Source organism: Miscanthus floridulus, chromosome 1, assembly GCF_019320115.1.
Source record: "Miscanthus floridulus cultivar M001 chromosome 1, ASM1932011v1, whole genome shotgun sequence".
Lineage (NCBI taxonomy): Eukaryota > Viridiplantae > Streptophyta > Magnoliopsida > Poales > Poaceae > Miscanthus > Miscanthus floridulus.
This window is the reverse complement of record NC_089580.1, coordinates 134,043,216-134,063,784: the sequence shown is the minus strand read 5'-3', so window position 1 is coordinate 134,063,784 and position 20,569 is coordinate 134,043,216. Positions and strand designations below refer to the sequence as shown.

General features: G+C 46.9%; 1 pseudogene; it reads right to left on the bottom strand.

Annotated features, from left to right (window-relative positions):
* LOC136463590 (uncharacterized) overlaps nucleotides 1-20,569 on the bottom strand; it is a 44,277-nt pseudogene that overhangs the window by 9,945 nt on the left and 13,763 nt on the right.

Genomic DNA, 20,569 nt, shown 5'->3' with positions numbered 1-20,569 from the left:
CCTACGTCCTGCGCCTGATTGTATTGCTGTATGTCAATGAGAGATGTTTTTTAGAGGGGTCCCCTACCCGCCTTATATAGTCCGGAGGGCAGGGTTACAGATCTGAAAACTAATTCTAGCCAGTTACAATTGCCATAGGTGACCGGATAAGGATTCCTATTCTAACCGACCAAGATCTTGCTTGACCTCCAAATCTGCCTTGATTCCTTGCGCGGGATTCCGAACAGATTGGTCGGGCCGCGCGTCGTCTTCTAGTGAGTCAGACCCCCTAATCCGGGTCGGCCCAAGCCTAGCCGTAAGGGTATAGGGGTTAATACCTCAACAGCTAGTCCCCGAGCACCATGTATTATGCTGCGACACGCCGTTCGATCTCCTTCAACTAATGCGATCCGTCGTCATGTCATCTCCAACTGGTTGAAATATTGACCAATCGAATGTGCCAGCATTCTGGTCAGAACAGAGAGCAGTAGACCACGATTATAGCCGAAGATTCCGGTTGTCCGAAGAATGCATGGTGCTCTAAAGAAAAAAGAAAAAGATTTCTTTCCTTATCAAGTGTGCCCACTTGTATTTCTGAAAAGAAATGTAAGTGACCCTTGGACAATAGTAGTTCTGGCGAACAGTCAGAGCGTGGGGGTCAATAAAATAAGCACATTCACCGCAAGGCGAAGTGTGCCCACTTAGTCCCCGAGCCTGGTAGTAGGTGATGTAGGCACGTGGTGCCAGGGTCTAAAAAGAATTTCTACTGAAGTTAAGAATTTAATCGTCGTACAAGCAATATGAGATGCACCGGTAGGTGCATCGTACCGATGTAGTCCCCGAGCTTGCTGGAAGGCGAAGTATAAGGCTTGTAGCAAGGTCTAAATAAATGCCTCTCGACTGTATTTGAGTACAAATCACATGTAGCCGAGGAGAGCGGTCTCCGAGCAGTGGTCGGAACAGTTCCCGAGCACGATAGTGGTCAGAACAGTCCCCGAGCACGGTAGTGGTCGGAACAGTCCCCGAACACGGTAGTAGTCTGGACAGTCCCCGAGTACGATGGTGGGCTGGACAGTCCCCAATCACGATGGTGGGCTGGACAGTCCCCGAGCACGAGAGGTGCGGCGAAAAACCAAATGCCACTTGTACTATTATTTTATGTATTTATTTATTTACTTGCTCTGTCAAGTCCAATCTCACACGTCTGGTCAAAAAAGTAGACGGGTATAGCACGTCATACTGCCTTCTTGTCATTTCAAGTAAACAGTTACGTGGCACTTGTAAGTAGGTGCATCAGCGTGGGCCCTCTCACACTAGTAACGAAGAGGCACATACACTGATAACGAAGAGGCGCATATATTGGCATAGATCTCGAGGTTGTGAAAACAACCGTCTGCGGCGCGTGCGCACGTCTCCTAAGAATCTTGGGCAGACGAAACGGTAGAACTCTTGGTTAAATACAGTATAGAATTGGTAAGTTACTTTTTACTGAACCCCATTACCATTCGCCGCTGCAGCCTTCTTCCTCTTGCCAACCCTAATACCTCTGAAATCACCACCAATCAATCCTCCACCGTTTCCTCGTTCATCAGCAAGGCCAGATTCATGGCGAAAAGTGACGCCTAGAAGAAAGCAGGAGTCATGGTGAAGGAGTGGTGGAAATCGAGAAGCAATGAGCAGACCATTGAAGACCTCGTCACCATGGGAGTACTCCACAACAAGGAACTCGCAGGATGGCGTGCGCCGGAGGGCAAGGGGTACCCTGATCCACGACCAGGTGAGATCATGGTTTTCGAAGACTTCTTTAAGAGGGGTTTTGGGGTTCTAGTACACCCTTTCCTTCAAGGGCTCTGTCTGTACTACAAGATTGGGATTTGCAATCTGCATCCCAACTCGATCCTCCTTGTCTCCACCTTCATTCATCTTTGTGAAGCATATGGCGGCTTCCAGCCCCATTTTGATTTTTTCGCCATCTTTTCTGTCTGTGGAAGAAAGGAAGCGGTGGCTCGAAGATAGCCGGAGGTGTGTACCTCAACCTCCATGACGGGATGAAGGCCCAGTACCTGCACTGCCCATGGAACACGTCGCTTGACGACTGGTATAAGAAATGGTTCTACATCCATGAAGAGCCGAACACGATTACACTGTGCGACGTGGGGTTCATTCTAGAGAAGAGGACAAGCTAGCCGGAGAGGCCCGAGCACCTGGAACAGATTCCAAAAATATTTGGGATGATCCCGTGGAAGAAACTGGACGGTCTGAGCGTGGTCGGGAGCTTCATCAGCCGACGGATCTAGCCCTGCCAGAGGAGGGTACATCCTGGCTACGAGTACCAAGGTAGCGCAGACCCGACGAGGACGAGACAGGAGGCGCTTGACAAGATCGAAGTCAGGGCCAGAATTGGAGAGCTATTTAACTTAGCTGATCTGAATTTTGTCAGATTGAGCGACATCAAGCACGCTTTCAAGCTCGCCCGACCTCCCACAAAGGTAACTCATCTTGCCTTGTACCCATAGTCTTATATTGTAGAAGAAACTTACTGTGTTCACTCTTATTTGTTTCCCAGATTAACAGTCTAGATAGAGCGACAGTGTTTGTGTCGCCACCCACTGGAGTAGATTGGCCGCAAGTTGTCGACCCAACCACCCAGACCAGCGTCGTGGTCGAGGACGTCGACTGGGCCGTGCTCGGAGTTGGAGAGGAGGCAGCTGCCAAAGCTACTGGTAAGCGGTCGACGGCCAGCAAACGCCGTCAGGCGATCTTTACTCTATCGGACGATGACACAGAGGAGGGAGAGGATGCAGACATCTTTCGACTCGTCCCTCGAAAGAGGAGGAGGCAAATGGAGTCGACGGAGCAAGGTGGGTCCTCCGCGCTGGTGGGACCCACATTGCCGACCACTACGACACGAAGGACAAGCGGCGGAGGGGTCGAGCACCAAGGCCCAGCGACGGTGCTAGATGTAGAGGGAGACCAAGTGTCACCCGCACAGCACATGGAACAAACACGGCCGAAGAGACGCGCCTTCGCCACATCATTCCGTGCTTTCAACATGTAAGTATTTGTAACCTTGATGTAAGCTTGTAATTTGTGTTGAATATAGTTGCCTTCTGAACTTATCTCATATGTACTAGTTCGGCATCCACCAAAAATCTAGACGAACTAGTCGGGAGCGGCGTGGCTCCACCAGCAATGTTAGAGAAGACCGGCCAGCAGCCGGCCATAGAGGAACCCATAGCAGAAAGTCCATCGGAGCCTTAGCACACAAGCAGTTAGACAACAGTCCCCGAGCAGGGGGTCGGGGGAAGAGCCGAGCCAAGCACAAGGGCTCCGAGCACCAACCCTGCTGAGGGCAACACCTCAGCACCAAGGGTAACGGAACAGACCGAGGAGCAACGACCGGAGGTGAGAGCACAGAGCACGTTTGTCGATGCTGCAGCCCGTGGGAAGGCCATAGTGATCGCAAAAGCTGCTAACTCTAGACCAGCACCGATACCCGAAGAAGAGCTCGAAGAGGACGAAGTAGAGGAGGTCCTAGGCCGTCCACAGGACAAGCGACAACATGTGTATGTGTCGCGCTGGCGGAACGACCAATGGGTTGTTCATGAGGAAATCCCAGAGGTCGAAGAGACCAAGAAAGTTGAACGAGCGACGAAACGACTGGTGACGAAGGTCCAGGTATGCTTTGCTTCACCACCTGATCTTGTTGTCTAGTCAAACTTTCTTACTTAGCTTTTTGCACACAAGACTTAATGAAGACCGCAAAGTACCGTAAGAAATGCTTCGACCAGATCGAGGGGATCACTGCAAGCAATAAAGAGCTGACGACCGAAGTGGAACGCTTGCGCCACCAACTTGAAGCCGCCAATCATGAGAGGACAGAGCAAGAGTCCCAGAACCAGAACCTGGTTGTCCAGCTCAGTAACAAAGAGCAGGAAAGAATAAGTAAGTAGTCACTTTATCACAACGAGTGCATGACAAGTGTTGTTGCGTTATTGGTAGTAACAGCTATAGTGTAGGCTTAGAAGCCGAAGTGGTCCGTCTCCGAGAGAAGAACAGTCGTGCGGTCGTAGAGTGTGATCGCCTGAAGGAGGATAATAGAAAACTGGCGCACGACCAGTCGCAGCTCCAGGACCACACGACCAAGATGAAAGAGGAACTGAAAAGTAAGTTTTCCAAACCCCTTTGCTCACTTTTGTTGCCCACCTTATCTTGTCATGGTATAACGTTTTAATAGCCTATGCGGTTTGCAGTTTTAAAAGTGAATGCCAAGAAGCATCTGGATGCCATGATAAAAGACCGTGATGGCTGGAAGGCGCAGTGCCAAGAGATCACCAAGGATTGGGACACATGGAAAAACCAGTGCCAGGAAGTGGCAACTGGCATTTTGTCGGTCCTTAACCTTATCGATCCAGCGCTTACAGAGGACGTGCCAAGGACGCCACAGCTCGGACTGGTCAATAGATGCCGAAAGGCATGGGGATGGTTCCAGGAGTTCGTGAAGGAGACGGGTGAGTACACAGGTGCACATGTGCTAAGCATGGTGCGTGCTCACTACCCCTTGATCGATCTCAAGCGCCTGGATGCTGGATACCTGAAGGAGGTAGATCCAGACAAGGCTGAGGAGCTTCGGATGACCCAGCTGGACTTGTCGGCAAAAATAATTGACGACATTAACCTGTATGGAGCCGGGACAACACCTGTACAGGGTACGCCATCAACAAGTTAGCTAGAAGTGTAACAGAACCGACCAAATCATAAGAATGTAAGTACAAAAACATTCACCGAAATGATCAAATTCCTGTACTTAAGCTCCCATAATCCCGGTAGTCCAGAAATCATGAAGGATTTCAACCAACTCTCGACATACAAACCAAGATCGTAGTGATTCAACACAACACATCATTCATTACAACATTTCACAAGTAGCATTCAAATTACATCCATCAGAGTTCAAATAACATATTACAAACCAAGTTTGAGTGTGCGGAAGCAACATAGTTTAGTACAAAACACCATAGTTTTCAAATACATTGCCAAGTCTGAGTCATGTCCCACAAAAGCATTATCAGGTACGAGAACTAGTAGAGACCACGCCCATTGGTCTAGTCTTCATCCCCAGCTGGGAGAAGGCAGTACTTGCAGCAACCAAAGTAGAACTGGTCATCTGCAATAGGTGGGAGATAAACCCTGAGTACGAGAAGGTACTCAGCTAGACTTACCCGACAAAACCAGAAATAAAGGACACCAAGGATCATGCAAGACTTTTCAGGTGGGCTAGCTTGACATAGTTGCATAAAAGAGCTTATGATTATAGTAACCAATTTAAACTTAGCATCAAGCTTAACATCATTTACCTGTCCACTAGATTAGCACCTGTACTAGAGCACTCACTTATTAGGAGCAAACAATATTAACCATAGCAGGTATAATAAGGCTATCATCATCATATCATCATTTTTGAACCATTATGTTATTTAGTGTATTTACTTCGGAGATAAGCCCGTCAAGTTCTCACTAACCGGGAGAGACGGCGACTCGAATCGAATTACAACTCAGCTGAGGGGGTATTCCTAACTCTTACCCTGGCATACTTAGCAAGGGTAGCCGTGGGTTACCTTTGGTACAACTTAGGAACCAAATTCACGGGTTCGATCAGCGCCAGCGCTCTTAGGGATTACCCTTCTGCCAGGATGATCAGGACTTTTAAATCACCTGCCCTTGGACTCACGCCTACGGCTCCCTTCCGAGGCGTACTTTATACTTATCGACTCTCGGCCTGAGGTGAGCTACTCGGCTTCGTGGTCGGTCTCCAGACCCGGCCAACTAAGAGAGAGGCATGCATTCAACATGAACAGGAAAGGCTCCAAGATTCAGTCCTTAATCGACATAGACGGAGTTACTACAAACCGGCAAGCCTCCGTCCGGTCTTCATTTCAAATTAAGACTGGTTCTTTTCCACGATAGCAAATATAGCCAACCGTGCCACATGTATCTTCCTATATCTCGCAGGTGACAGGAAATCACCCGACTTCTACCGTGTTTAAGCAGGGCTAAGCACTATACGAGCCTGAGCTATATATGATTCAGGGTAACAATATATGGACAAGGATCGGATAACCAATGCAGCAAGTGTTTGCATCCAACACCTAAACTTAATGCAACAATATATATATGTAACAATAATACTGTAACTGCATTTTGGAAATTAGGAGGCTTAATATGCTCCGGGGCTTGCCTTTCATAAAGTTGCAAGGACGGTGATTCGGGCACTCAACGGCGACCTCGTCTAGTACTTCTCCTGAAGGCTACACCTCCTGAACCTTCGGTGTCGGCTGCTGCTGCTCGCTCGGTTCCTCGAATTCCAGCAGTGTTACTCCCTCCGGTACACCTATTGCATGCCGATGCATGAGATAAATATCATGGATGCATAAGGAATGACATGATGCTCATGATGAATGAATCATAGTAAGTGTTTACGAAAGCATCACTGGACACTCGTTTACCGAGTAAAACAGCTCTATTCAAATCACTTTAAGCATGTATCTAACTTAACTTAAAGAACAAGATCAACTTACCTAACTTGCATAACCTAAGATAAAGATACTCATCTTCAGTTAAAGGCCTAACACCTAGGAACATTACCACAAACTTAGAAATAGTAAAGGTATACATAATTTAACATTTAAAGTTTCATATACATACAAGTAGTCCCTTAATTCAATCACAACCAGAGTTCTACAATTCCAAATGACTTGTATGAGGATATTCTGGAAAGCTTATGAAATTTTCTACAAATCAATGGTAAACAGCAAAGCATGATTCTTATGTTAACCAAATCAATTTCCAGTAAACCTAGAATCTATCCAGAAATGATAGGGTTACTAGCTTAATTATTTAATGATGATGCAAAAGCATAATTTGACCAAGCCAAGTTAACCAACTTGTTGCACATACCAGGGAAACACTAGAAAGTATAGTGCCAACTTCTAAATAAATTATTTAATATCCTTTTCAAATTTATTTAGTTAATTAGGTGATTTAAGCAATATATAGTAAAACTGTTCATAAAATCTACAAAAATTATAGTAGCTATCTCATGCTTCCCATAGACTACCATAAAAATTTCAAAGCCATTGAGCAAGCAGAACTTGTTGTACCCAAAATAACAGGTGGCATGTCTATTTTTAGCATAATTAGGAAACCCTATTGAAAAGTGTCAAGCAATAGATTTCTTATTTTTCCTAGTATCATTCTAGCATAAGAATAGCACTCACCAAATTTGTACCCTAACTGGATCTATAGAAAAATTATGAAAATTCACTCAAGATCCACTCATGCAAACAAGATAGTTTTCTATCTCCTACATACAGTGTCCAAAATTTATGAAAATTTAACTACAAGCTATTCATGATATGAGAAGTACCCCATAAAAATTTCATGCCATTTGGAGCTACCTAGAAAAAGATATAATTACCCCTATTTCTTGCATGATTAAAAGAGATAAATAGAAACTCCTATTTTCATAACAGACATGGCATGGATTATATTTTTAATAGAAACTAGACATTATCATGAACTCAACAAAATTAGAATCACATCATTTGGATCTATATGCTAGGAGATACATATTTTTGAATATCAATACAAATCTGTGAAATAATAAAACAAAACAAAATAAGAAAACAAATCTCAGCCACTGTTGGGCCGGCCCGAAGAAACGGCGGCCCACGACGCATGCGCAAGCGGCCCAGCCAGGCTCCCGCCTGAGCCTCAGTGGCTGGCACGCGGGACCCATGTGACAGAGAGACAGGCAGGGGAGGAGAACAGGGCGGCGGCGAAGCTCATCACCGGTGACTCCTCCGGCGAACCCGACGGTGCTACGGTGTTCACTACATCAATGCACATCTAGCAGGGTCCTTGATTGATGCTTTTGGCGTGGCTACCGGGGTTGGCGACAAGCACGGCGGCGCACGACCGCGGCATGGCCGGCTCCGGCGAGATGACGGTGCTACGTCTCGAATGTGAGACCCTACGAGCTTCAGCAGTGCTCCTATGACCTAGTGCGAGATAGAGGAGGGATGGCAAGGGTGCGAGGACAGCTGGCCACATGGAGCGCCATCTCCAACGAGAACAGCCACGGCGGCGGTGGAAGAAAAACGACAATTCACCCTTACCGAGGTTCGATTGACCCAATTGCACGGTGGATAAGGTAGAGGGGATTACGGCGAGGCTACTGACGGACTGGGCAACTCGTTTTTGTGGTGGCGAGTGCGCACGACGACGGCAATGCATGGTCGGTAATGGCAGAGCTGCTGCGGACACGTCGTTGCGCGCGGAGAAGGCGAGAGAGGGAAATGGAGCGGTGAGCGCGTTCGGACAGGAGCTGGCCCTCTTCTGGAGCGCGGACGCATGACGTGGTGACCTCGGCAGCGCATGAACGCCATGCGGTGAGTGTCGCCTGAGTCGGTCGGCCACCGTGCTCACTGACCATTTTCTGAAAATGGCGATTCAGTGTTCGATGACTATGACTGTCAGCGACATTTTGACGTGTCAACACGGCTAATCCATTGCTCCTTTGCAAAGACTATATACATGAAAAATGTAGGTGTACCATCCGTCTACAATTTCTTTTCAAGGACCATGATCTAATGATCTACATGAACAATGTCCCAACAAGCAACCTAAGTGTAGTTAAGGTGTAATAGACCATCATCAACCACTTTACAAAATTGTTATACCAACTTCTAATGATCACATGTGAAAAAGCAACTAAAACAAGCAATTCACTCATATGTTGCAATGCAATGTTTCACATGTTGCATGACTTTGTTGTTATTCTATACTTGTCACATTACTACCATGTTGCCATGTTTCAAGGTATGAGAAACTCAGGTTGTATTCACATGTTACACCATTACTATTCACAACACTCAAGTATGAAACATACATAATTGGATAATGTTGCATATGCGTGTTTCAGTAACAAAGGCATGATGAGATAGATGATGCACATGTTTATGAAATGAAATGCAATTAGTAGAAGCCAAACACCTAGGGTGTTACAAGAAGCGCCGTCAGTTTTAAGCCAACCGGCAAAGCCTGTGGTCTCGACCAGCCAGGCATCGGCGGGGCCATCTTCTTCAGCTCGACCAGTACAAGAGTCCCCGAGACTCGAGCACAATGTTAGGCCCAGCGAGCAGCAGGTGCCGCGTGCCCCGACCAACCAATAGGATAGGCTATAGCTGTAGAAGAAGATGTAGTTGTGTTATTGTAAACTTAGACCTTTTCAGGTAAGCTTGTAATAACATAACTGTATATCAGCATAAGCTTGTTTGTTTTGTAGAAAACGTATTTAAGCTTGGATCTTGTGTTGGTGTAACTAAGTGAGAACATGTTGGCGTTCTATTTAGTTGTACCAGTTTAGTCGACATGTCATCCTAACAGGTTTGTATGGCCCTAGTTTGTCCTGTGGTTGGAGTGTGAGGTGCGTAGCCTATGCACATGTAGACGCAGACAAGTCAAACCAGAGGGGACCTACCAATCACCCGTAGCATAGAGAGCAGATCCCATGCACGCGTTGGGAGGAACCAGAGACAAGGCCTGCTCCAAAATCCCGGGAAGAAATAGTGGTCGGTTTTGACTGGTTGAGTTAGAATAACAATAGACTTCGAAGTGACACATTAGAGTGGTTGGAGAAATCATAATAGCTTTATTGAATTAAATCAAAAGTACAAGAGGAGTACATATCTTAGTAGTTAAGCATAGAAACGCTTAAGCTTGTCGATGTGCCATGAATTGGGTACATCTATACCGTCCAGGTGAGCTAACTTGTAAGACGTTGGTCGTGTAACTTCCTTGATCATGAAGGGCCCTTCCCATGGAGTTGCGAGTTTGTGGACACCAGCCTGATTCGTCTTCCACTTCAGGACCAGGTCCCCAACCATGAAGAACTGCTCCTTAACGTTCTTGTTGTAGTACCTGCGCAAAACAGCAAGGTATTTGGCTGTACGTACGCAAGAATCAAGCCGCTTCTTTTCTGCACTATTCACTTCTAGCTCCCACACTTCATTGGCCTTGTCTTCGTCGAAGTTCTCTACCTGTGCTGATCTGAAGGCTATATCTGTTGGGAGCACTGCCTCAGCACCGTAAACCATAAAGTATGGTGATACGCCGGTATTGCGATTGGGCTGGGTTCTGAGGCCCCAGACCACGGCTGGTAGCTCTTTGAGCCATCTTCCGGGAGCTTTGTTATTTTCTCTATACATCCTCTTCTTACGTACGTCCAAGGTCATACCATTTGCTCGCTCGACCTGTCCATTAGCTCTAGGGTGCGCCACCGAGATGTATTTTACTACTATGCTCCTTTCATCGTAGAAGTCCCAAAAAGCGTTCTCGGTGAACTGAGTACCTAGATCAGTGATGATGCTATTGGGTATGCCAAAGCAGTGGATGACCTGGTTGATGAACATGACAGCCTTTTCTAAAGATGCATGTACCAGAGGCATGTACTCTATCCACTTAGAAAATTTGTCGATCAGCACAAAGACACATGTAAATTTCCCTAGAGCCGGTTTGAAGGGCCCGATCATATCCAGTCTCCAGCATGCAAAGGGCCAAGAGGCTAGTATTGTCTGAATCTCATGTGCTAGTATGTGGATTCTCTTGGTGAAGAACTGACAACCCTCACAATGGTGGACTAGCTTCTCTGCATCGGCTACGGCTGACGGCCAATAGAACCCTGCTCGGAAAGCCTTGCCAACCAGCGTTCTCGAGGCCACGTGGTTGCCGTAGGAGCCAGAGTGGATTTGGTCCAAGAGATGTTCGCCATCCTCCTAGGTTATACACTTCATCAAGATTTCCACCTTTGCGTTCTTGCGCCATAATTTGCCACCGACGAGCAGATACTGCTTACTACGACGCATCAGGCGTTCATTTTCTGTCTGATCGGTGTAACCGCTACCATCTGTCAGGTACTTGATGAAAGTTACTCTCTAGTCAGGCTCCTTAGTGGTTGGAGGCAGTTCGATGGTGTTTGACGCCGGGACCATAGCCATAAAAAGCTAGTCTAGAGGCTTGTCGACCGTGGGATCTTCCTCTTCGATGGAAAACGTGAGCAGGTCTTGAACAAATACGCCATGTGGGGCTTTGGCTCGGGATGATCCTAACTTTGATAGCGCATCTACTGCTTGATTTTTGTCCCAGACCATATGTGTGTACTCAATGCCATAGAACTTGCCTTCTAGCCTTCTGATCGATTTGTAGTATGCATCCATCTTTTCGCTGGTCGTATCCCAGTCCTTGTTGAGTTGGTTGATGACCAGAGCCAAGTCTCCATAGACATAGAGACGTTTGACACCGAGCTCGACCGCAATGCGCAAACCATGTAGGCATGCTTCGTACTTGGCGGTGTTATTAGACACTGGGAAATAAATCCTGAGGACGTATTGGAGCTGCTCCTTGGATGGTGACACGAAAAAGACTCCTGCTCCTATGCCGTCGATGTTGAGAGAGCCGTCGAAGTACATCGTCCAATACTCGTCTGGCCCCTGAGAGGCAGGTGTGCTTAAGTCTGTCCACTCGACGATGAAATCGACAAGTGCCTGAGACTTGATTGTAGTATGGCTTGCGAATTCCAAGGAGAAAGGGCATAGCTCCATTGCCCATTTGACGATGTGCCCGTTCGCATCCTTGTTGTGAATGATGTCTCCCAGAGGGTACTCGGTCATGACCACCACACGATATCCGCCGAAGTAATGTTTCAACTTTTGGGATGTTATCAGTATGGCATAGATCGGTTTCTGAATCTGTGGGTACCTGGTCTTAGATTCATTGAGTACCTCACTGATGAAATAAATTGGTCGTTGTACCTTGTAGACGTGGCCGGGCTTGTCGTACTCGACCACCATGGTGGTGGAGACCACCCGATTAGTTGCCGCAATGTAAAGTAGGAGGGTTTCGTCTTCTCTAGAAGCAGTGAGGACCGGAGGTGATGTAAGGAATTGCTTTAGCTGTGTAAAGGCAGCATCTGCCTCCTCCGACCACTCAAACTTCTCAGTTGCTTTGAGCAGCTTGAAAAACGGTAGTCCTTTTTCGCCTAATCCTGATATAAAACGACTGAGGGCAGCCATGCATTCGGTAAGCTTCTGAACATCCTTCACCTTTTTGGGCGGCTTCATATCCAAGACAGCTTTGATTTTCTCTGGGTTAGGGCGTATGCCGTCGTGACTGATGACATTGCCAAGTAGTATACCAGAAGGAACACCAAAGATGCACTTCTTTGGGTTTAATTTCCATTGGAATGTGTTAAGGGCTGCAAAGGTGCGTTCTAGGTCATCAACAAGGGTATATGCTTCCTTGGTTTTGACAACTACATCATCAACATAAGCCTCGATGAGGTCGTCTTTTATCTCATCTTTGAGGCAGGCCTGTATGGCGCGTTGGTAGGTAACCCCGGCGTTCTTGAGCTCAAACGACATGGTCATGTAGCAGTAGGCGCCGAAAGGCATGATGAAGGATGTCTTGATCTGGTCGTCCTTTTTTAGAGCAATCTAGTGATAACCAGAGTAGCAATTGAGAAAGGAAAGCAGCTAGCAACCGGTAGTTGAATCTACGACCTTGTCTATGCGAGGTAAGCCGAAGGGGTCTTTAGGGTAGTGATTGTTGAGATCAGTGTAATCAAAGCGCATTCTCCATTCATTATTCTTTTTGCGTATAAGAATCGGGTTGGCTAACCACTCCGGATGATAGACTTCTTTGATAAATCCGGCTACCAAAAGCCGTGTAACTTCTACCCTAATAGCCTCCTTTTTGTCACGAGTGAACCGTCGTAGCTTCTGCTTGATAGGTTTGGCCTTGCCGTCGACATTTAAGGAGTGCTCGATCAAGTTTCGAGGTACACCGGGCATGTCAGCGGGTTTCCATGCGAACACACTCATGTTGCTTCTCAAGAACCTGATGAGCGCATCTTCCTATTTAGGATCCAGGTTGGCCCCGATAAGGGCCGTTTTACTGGGATCACCATCAACCAGCTGGATCACTTTGTACTCTTTGGACTTGATGTTCTTGCGTGGGGCCTCGAGCTCTGGATCTCTAGGCGATCGGCTGGGGTCTTCTTGGTGTTGAACGTGGTCTTGGCCATGCGAATAGAGAGGTCATGAGCCTCTGCTATTTTGAAGCTGTCATCCTCACAAGTGTAAGATGCGTACACGTTGCCCCTGAGAGTTAGGACCCCCTTCTCCGTTGGCATCTTGAGCACCAAATACCTATAGTGAGGTATGGCCATGAACTTGGTGAGCACTGGTCGACCAAGGATAGCATGGTAGGTGCCTTCGAAGTCGGCAACCATGAAGTTGACGTAGTCGGTGCGGAAGTGGTCTGGGGTACCAAATTGCACAGGTAGCGTGATCGGCCTAAGAGGTGTAGAGCTCTGTCTGGGGAGAACACCCTAGAACTGTGCCTCATATGGCTTGAGATCAGCCTAGGTTATCTTTAGGGCTGGCAAACTGTTCTTGAACAGTATGTCGATGGAGCTGCCGCCATCAACCAGCACTCTGTCGAACTGAATCTTGTTGATACAAGGATCGAGGACCAGGGGAAAACACCCTGGCTCAGGTATAGTAGCCCATTGGTCCTTTCTACTGAAGGAGATCTCGCGGTGAGACCAAGGAGGAAGCCACGGATCGGTGATGAGGTTGTCGGTGTTGGCCACATTCAAGCAGGCGCGGGCGAGCAGCTTACGTTCTCGTTTGGTCTCGATGGACACTTTGCCCCCAATGATGGTGTGGACGCGATCGGTTGGTTGACGTACTTGTGACGAGGATCTTTGTCTTCATCATCGTTGTCCTCGTTGCGCTGTTCCCCTGCGTCGTTAGGCTTGTCGGACATATCCGAAGCCTATTGATGCGTGTAGATGGACTTGAGAACGCAGCAATTCTCCATGGTATGGTTTGACTTGGGATGGAGCTGGCAGGGCCCTTTCAATGCTTTGGCATAGTCTTCTTCGTAGTTACGACGTCCGCCACCTTTTTTAGCGGTGTTGACCTCATCGTTGTCTTCCTGAGCACGCTTGCCCCTGTAATCGTCACGGTGGTTACGCCGCTGATTACGCTGGTCGTGGTGGTCGTGGGAGTCGTTGCGCTAGTTGCGGTGATCAAAATTGTCATTTTGACCACGGTTGCCGCAGTAGTCGTCACGGTGTGGGGGGTGGTCGAAGCGTGGAACCCTTGCTGCTTCTTCGATAATTATCTTTTTAGCATCATCGGCATCCGCATATTTTTTAGCAGTGGCTAGGAGCGCTGTGACTAATTCAGGCCTCTTGCGGAGGAGCTTGTCCCTTAGGGCATCGTGGAAGCGGAGACCAGTGATGAAAGCCTCGATTGCCTCATTGTCGGAGATTGACGGGACCTTGATGTGCATCTCCGAGAAGCGTCGGACGTACTCCCGCAGTGGCTCATCTTTGCGATCTCGAATCCACTGCAGATCGTATTTGTTGCCGGGTTGCTTGCAAGTAGCAATGAAGTTGTCGATGAATGCTTGCTTGAGCTCTTGCCAAGAGTCAAAGTAGTTCGCCGGCAAGCTGACCAGCCATTGGTGGCCTACATGGTCGACGGCGACTGGGAAGTAATTAGACATGACGTGCTCGTTAGCCATGGCTGATCTGCATGCGGTTTCATAGAGCATAACCCATAATTCGGGGTTCTCCTTGCCGTCGTACTTCTGAAGTTTCTCGAGCTTGAAGTTCTTGGGCCATATGACTTGGCGAAGGTGAGAAGTAAACTGCTTCAAACCCGGGGGGCCGTGGGCAGTATAGTATTCCATACGGCGATAGCTTTCGTGGGACGCACGATCGTGGGCTCTTTGGTTAATGCGATCGCGTAGATCGCGTTCTCCAAGGTAATGGCGAAGATCGTTATTGCCATCGTGGTGATCCCGGTTGCCACCCTAGTTAACCCTACGACCACGGTTATCACAATGATTGTCGTGGTTGTCTCGGCAGTTGTCATCCCGGTAGTTGCGGCGGTTGTCGTCCCGACCACCATCATGGCCACCGTTTTTGCCTTGACGGTTGTCTGAGGGGTCATCATTGCGCGAGCCACGTTGGTTGGGTGGCTGTGAGCAACTTGAGTACTGGCGGCTGTGGCTTGACTCGACTGAGACGGATGGAGCCCGTGCTTGATTTACAATCTCTACGGTCTGGGCCATAGCAGCCGTCAGGTAAGCTTGTATATCATCGCGAACTGCTTGGGTTTCTGGGGTATTGGGTAGTCGTTGCATTGTCGCCATAGCAACAGCTACATTGGCGCTTGGAGTCCTGAAGACCTGTTTGTCCCCCACCCTATCGAAGGCATTGTTAAGGTCGCGTGGCTGGACCCTTATGCGTCGTGCCTCCTCTTTTGCCTCAGCTTCGATTTGTTGGCGATTAAACTGGTCAATATTGCGTGCTTCGCGTGCTAGCCTTTCTTGTTCTGTTTCGCCAACTGCCAGTGGTTCGTCATTACTAACAACATTGATCAAGTCCCCTCGCCTTGGTGGGAAAGACGGGAATCGTGGGAACCCCGAGGCGTGGTCTAGGATATCCAGATTGTATTCAACGCCTTCATCATCATGATGCTGGAGCTCGGTGTGGACGGAGGCATTAGATGCGATGCCAGACGAGGAGCTGGAGCCACCCTCTTGAACTATGTGGACGGATCCTTTTTGATAATCCTCAATCCGGACCATGTTGACGAAGTTGCGTAGGCCGTAGGGCTGGGCCTGGTAGTTCTCCATCGAGGCTTTGTACTCGGAGAGTCGGAGACCCGTCGTGGAGGCTAGCCAGCGACGAGCGGAGCACCCTTCAGGAGTAGATGTGACCACGAGATCCGTACCGAGTCGTGCAGGACGACTAGCCCGAGCTGGTTGGGTAGATCTGTTGTGGGTAGTGGTTACCTGCTCATTAGGTTGACTTTGAATTGAACTTACCAGAGCTAGGGTTTCAGCAAGTTTGGTGCCGACCCGATCGATGGAGTCGAGCAGGTCGGTGTTGTCGATCTGCTTCCCTTTGTAGCGAGGAAGTGGACGACGGGTTGTCGGCGTGGCTGAAGACGATGCGGGTGTGGCCGGAGCCAGATCCACCATGGTCGGAGCCGTAGCCGATGCAGGTGAAGCAGTGGTCAACGCAGATTGAATCCGCACCTCCTCCATGGTCATGGCGATGAAGTCGTTGGAGCCAGTGGTCTAGGTGATCTGGCCGATGGTGAACGTGAGGCCGTTCGGCGTAGCCATGGAGCCGGGGATGATGACCATCTTGTTCGCTTGGAGAGCAGTACGCACACCCCCTACCTGGCGCGCCACTGTCGACGAAATATGGTCGGCAGTCTACCTAGGGTATGCCCAAGGTAGTAGATTGTCGGCAGACAGATGCACAAGCTACAAACAAGATGGTGACGCAAGACAGACACGAGGTTTTATCCAGGTTCATCCGCCGTGAAGGCGTAATACCTACATCCTACGTCTGATTGTATTGCTGTATGTCAATGAGAGATGTTTTTTAGAGGGGGTCCCCTACCCGCCTTATATAGTCCAGGGGACAGGGTTACAGATCTGGAAACTAATCCTAGCCAGTTACAATTGCCATAGGTGGTCAGATAAGGATTTCTATTCTAACCGACCAGAATCATGCTTGACCTCCAAATCTGCCTTGATTCCTTGTGCGGGATTCGTTGGCCGGGCCGCGTGTCGTCTTCTAGTGGGCCAGACCCCCTGATCCGGGCTGGCCCAAGCCTAGCCGTAAGGGTATAGGGGTTAATACCCCCACAGCCTGCCGCCGCTAAAAAAACTGTCCTTGCTCCTCGCCGCCGTTGCCTCTGCCTAGGGCCACTCTCCTTCTTCCTCTCCGGTGCGTTTGCCGGAGACAAGAGAGGGAGGGGACTCATCCTTTTTTCATAGTTTTCTGGTGTTGGTTGAGTTCAAATAAATTTCTAATGAAATCAAGTGATTTCCGGTCAGGATTGTGTGTCCCGCGATGACTTCGGTGATTGCCACGATAAGATCGTCGTTGCAGGCGTTGACTTCATTGGCAGGCGGCCAATTTGTGGCCTTTATCTGCATGGAGAGGGGGGCGTGTTGCCCCTACGAGGACATCGACTCCAGATCGGAGTGGATTTCAAGGTCTCGAGGTGATGAATCTGCATCATATATTGAGATGCCAGTGGGCTAGCACCTTGGTGATGAGCGATTGACAACACGGTGTGCGTGTGACGTGTCTCTTGGCAGGTTGTGGTTGCAGGTGACAGGTGGAGACAAGGTACATGCGGCGACGAGTGAAGAACGAAGATAGGATGCCGTGTCGAAAAACCGCGGGGGCGGAGAAGGGCGGATCGAGGCTTGCGTTCGAGGGACAGGTGATCGTGCGGTGTACGTCTACTGTACCTGGCTACATGGCGGGAGGACGTCGAGGGAGGTTTTCGGATTATGCCACAAAATCCGGGGTTCGCTGGTTGAGCCACAAAGCCATGCATCGTACCGGGACGCCCGTGCGGCAGGCGTTGGCCGAAGATGGAAAATTCTGGCGATCGCGATACGATTTCGGATGGTCGTACGGCGACATCGCGAGGATCACATCGCGGAGATGGAGGGATCGCGGACATCGCGGAATTTGCCATGGAGGACGTAATTGGAATTTACGCCCCTACGTTGGATTTATTTAGCGTAGGGGGTTACGTGAAAATAGGTCGTGCCACCCTTTGGAGATATAAATATGTGGCACCTAGGGTTGAGAAGGTTGAACGTTTTTGGACTCTCGGCGAGTTACTATTCACGCGTGAACAGTACCCGTGAACAGTACTCGTGCCCCAGGGTTCCACGGTTCAGTTTTCCTCTCTCCGGTCTAGCCTAGGGTTTGAATTCTAGTGAGAGGTTTTTGTTGATCTCTCCGATTAAGAGAGGGAGGATGTTTGGGCGGAGGCTAGATGCACTTTTGTAAGTTCAATTACTCAATTTAATCTTTCATCTATAATGATTGATCTTGTGCATCTCGATTGGTTCTTTACAATTCTCGTCAGTATCTGACATAGTCTGCTTGTTTTATTTTTATCTCAAGATCCGTAAGTCCGATTGACGTGATTCCAGTTGGGTTAGTTTCGTAATTTCATCTAGTTTAATCTGACAAATTTTTAGGTCGATCGGAGTTACGGATTTTCGTCCACATCAGGTTTACTAGGTACATAGAGTTCTGGCCAGATTTGAAAAACGTGATTTAATCAGGTTTTGTGTTTAGGGGAAGGGTTAGAAATTATTTTTGGCTTCCGCGACCATTCACCCCCCCCCCCCCTCTGGTCGCCCGTTTCGATCCTTCATATATCGTACCCGACGATATGATTTCAACAATTTAGATGCATTTTGGACTTGTTTCGAAACGTTGGATCTTGCGGCATATCCAATATTTTGGGGTGGGTCGTTGGATTCGGTATAAGGATGGTACTTTCGCTCCGGCGTTCGAGGAAAGCTATTGAGGAAGAATACGATGAAAGAATATGAATAGAATATTATATTTTTTTTGTTTTAGATTTTTTTCATATGTAATTTAGATATGTATTGTACTAAGATTTAATATAAGTCTCATTTCCTTCGAAAAAAGAAAAAGAGCTCTCGGTTAGTTCCTGACGTTTTCCGATCATCCGGTGATTCTTGACGTTTTATAGCCAATGGGAAAGACGCGTTCTCCGCTTTTCCCCTCATGTTACTCATTCTTTCCACATAAAACATATGTTTCATTCTAATAAGCTCATTAGTAGCCTGGGATGGTTAGTTTAGGTGACCCACGTATAATTGGTTGGTTTAGTTCCACGTTACAAGTTTAGGCAGGTGGGAACAGTTTATAATCTTGCTCGCTCCAAATATAACATCTCTAGGTTAATTATTTTATTACAAGAAGTGAGGATAAAGTTGTAAGCGTTCCACATGAGAAGCTCGACTGTAAGCATATTTTGGATACTAGGTGTTACAAATAACCGCAATCAATAAATGACGAATTAATGTTGCTAAAGGTTGTAAATAATAAATTGCTATACGTTTTTCACTTCTTAAGGATAGTTCTTTTAAGATTCTATCACTTCTAGTTATACATGCAACCGTTTTATTTTTCTAAGAAAATCTCGTAGCAATACGAGGACTATCCTTCTAGCTATATAAAATGTGCATGATGACCCACTGAAAAAACGCTTCTTCAGAGACAGGCAAAAAATCATTTGTAGAAACGGTATTCCCAAGTCTTTGTGAAATAGTTTTTTTTATAAATGAGCCATTTCTAGAGGCGATGGCACAGCGCACCTCTAGAAATGGTTTCAACATGCTTGTTTCATATTGCAATAGAACCATTTCTTTTGTTGTATTTTAAGGGCTTCATAAGGGGGGAGCCTCTTGAATTGTTATTTAAAAAATCAGAAATATTTCGAACTCTAAAATCTATTTGTGATTTATGCGATCCAAATATTCATTGAACATTTGGAACACATAAATTATTTAAATTTAAGAGTTGTCAACTGCAAAGTTACAACTTTGATATGGACCATGTCAACATATGTGGTGGCTTGAAAAATTAAAAATCTAAGAACTTTAAAGTTATATTTGGTCCTATAAGTGAACTCAAATAGCAAAGTTGTAAATCGCAGCGAGCTCTACAACATTAGTATGGACTATGTCAACATCTAAAGTTGTTTGGAAAAAAACAAAATTTGAATTCAAAATCCGATAACTTAAAATGATAACTTGGTCCTCTTAATAATCTTGAATAAAAACGTTATTGACTATAAAGTTATAGCGGCATCGAACTCTATAATTTTGATCCAACTTCATAGAAAAATTATGATTGTTTTGTGCGGCACATACATACAGAGGTGGACCCTTAAGTTGTCTCTGTAAAGTGCTTTTCAGAGCCGGTCCACTAAGAAGGTCAGCCCCTAGATGTAGAAGTGGCTACCACCGTATATTCCAAATTACAGGTCATTTTGACTCTTTTTTTTAGGCACATAACTTTTACTATGTGTAACACCCTAAAATCTGCTCTTTTTGAAATAGGTGTAAATTAAGGTAATTTTAAATTTTTGTGCTCATGAAAACATAGGAAAATAAAATTTTTCATTAAATTAAAATTCATCATAAGGTAGCAACATGTTTGAGCATACATGCCCTTGCATTTGATTTATTAATTGAGTGGGTTGAATCAAGAGTCAAAATGGTTTGAATTGTGTTTGGAAAATAAATTTGGAAATGGCTTTGAGATGAAAGGAAAGAAAATATGAAAATGAAACTTAAAAAGTTGTAAAAAAATTATTTTTGAAAACTTACCAAAATTTTTCAGTTTACTTTGAATTGAAAGTATATTTTAAATAATATTTAAATTTGGTTTTGATTCAGGGTTCAAATGAATTCAAAACCCACTTGAAAAAGTAATAGGAAAAATAATTTGGAAAAAAAACGAGCCCTTGCCTTCTGGCCCACAGTTTGTTCCAGCCTGGCTCCTCTCTCATTTCTGGTCCGAAGGCCGCTCCCCTCTCCTTCTCTCGCTTGGGCCAGAGCCCTATCAAGCCGTAGCCCAGCGCCTACAGCG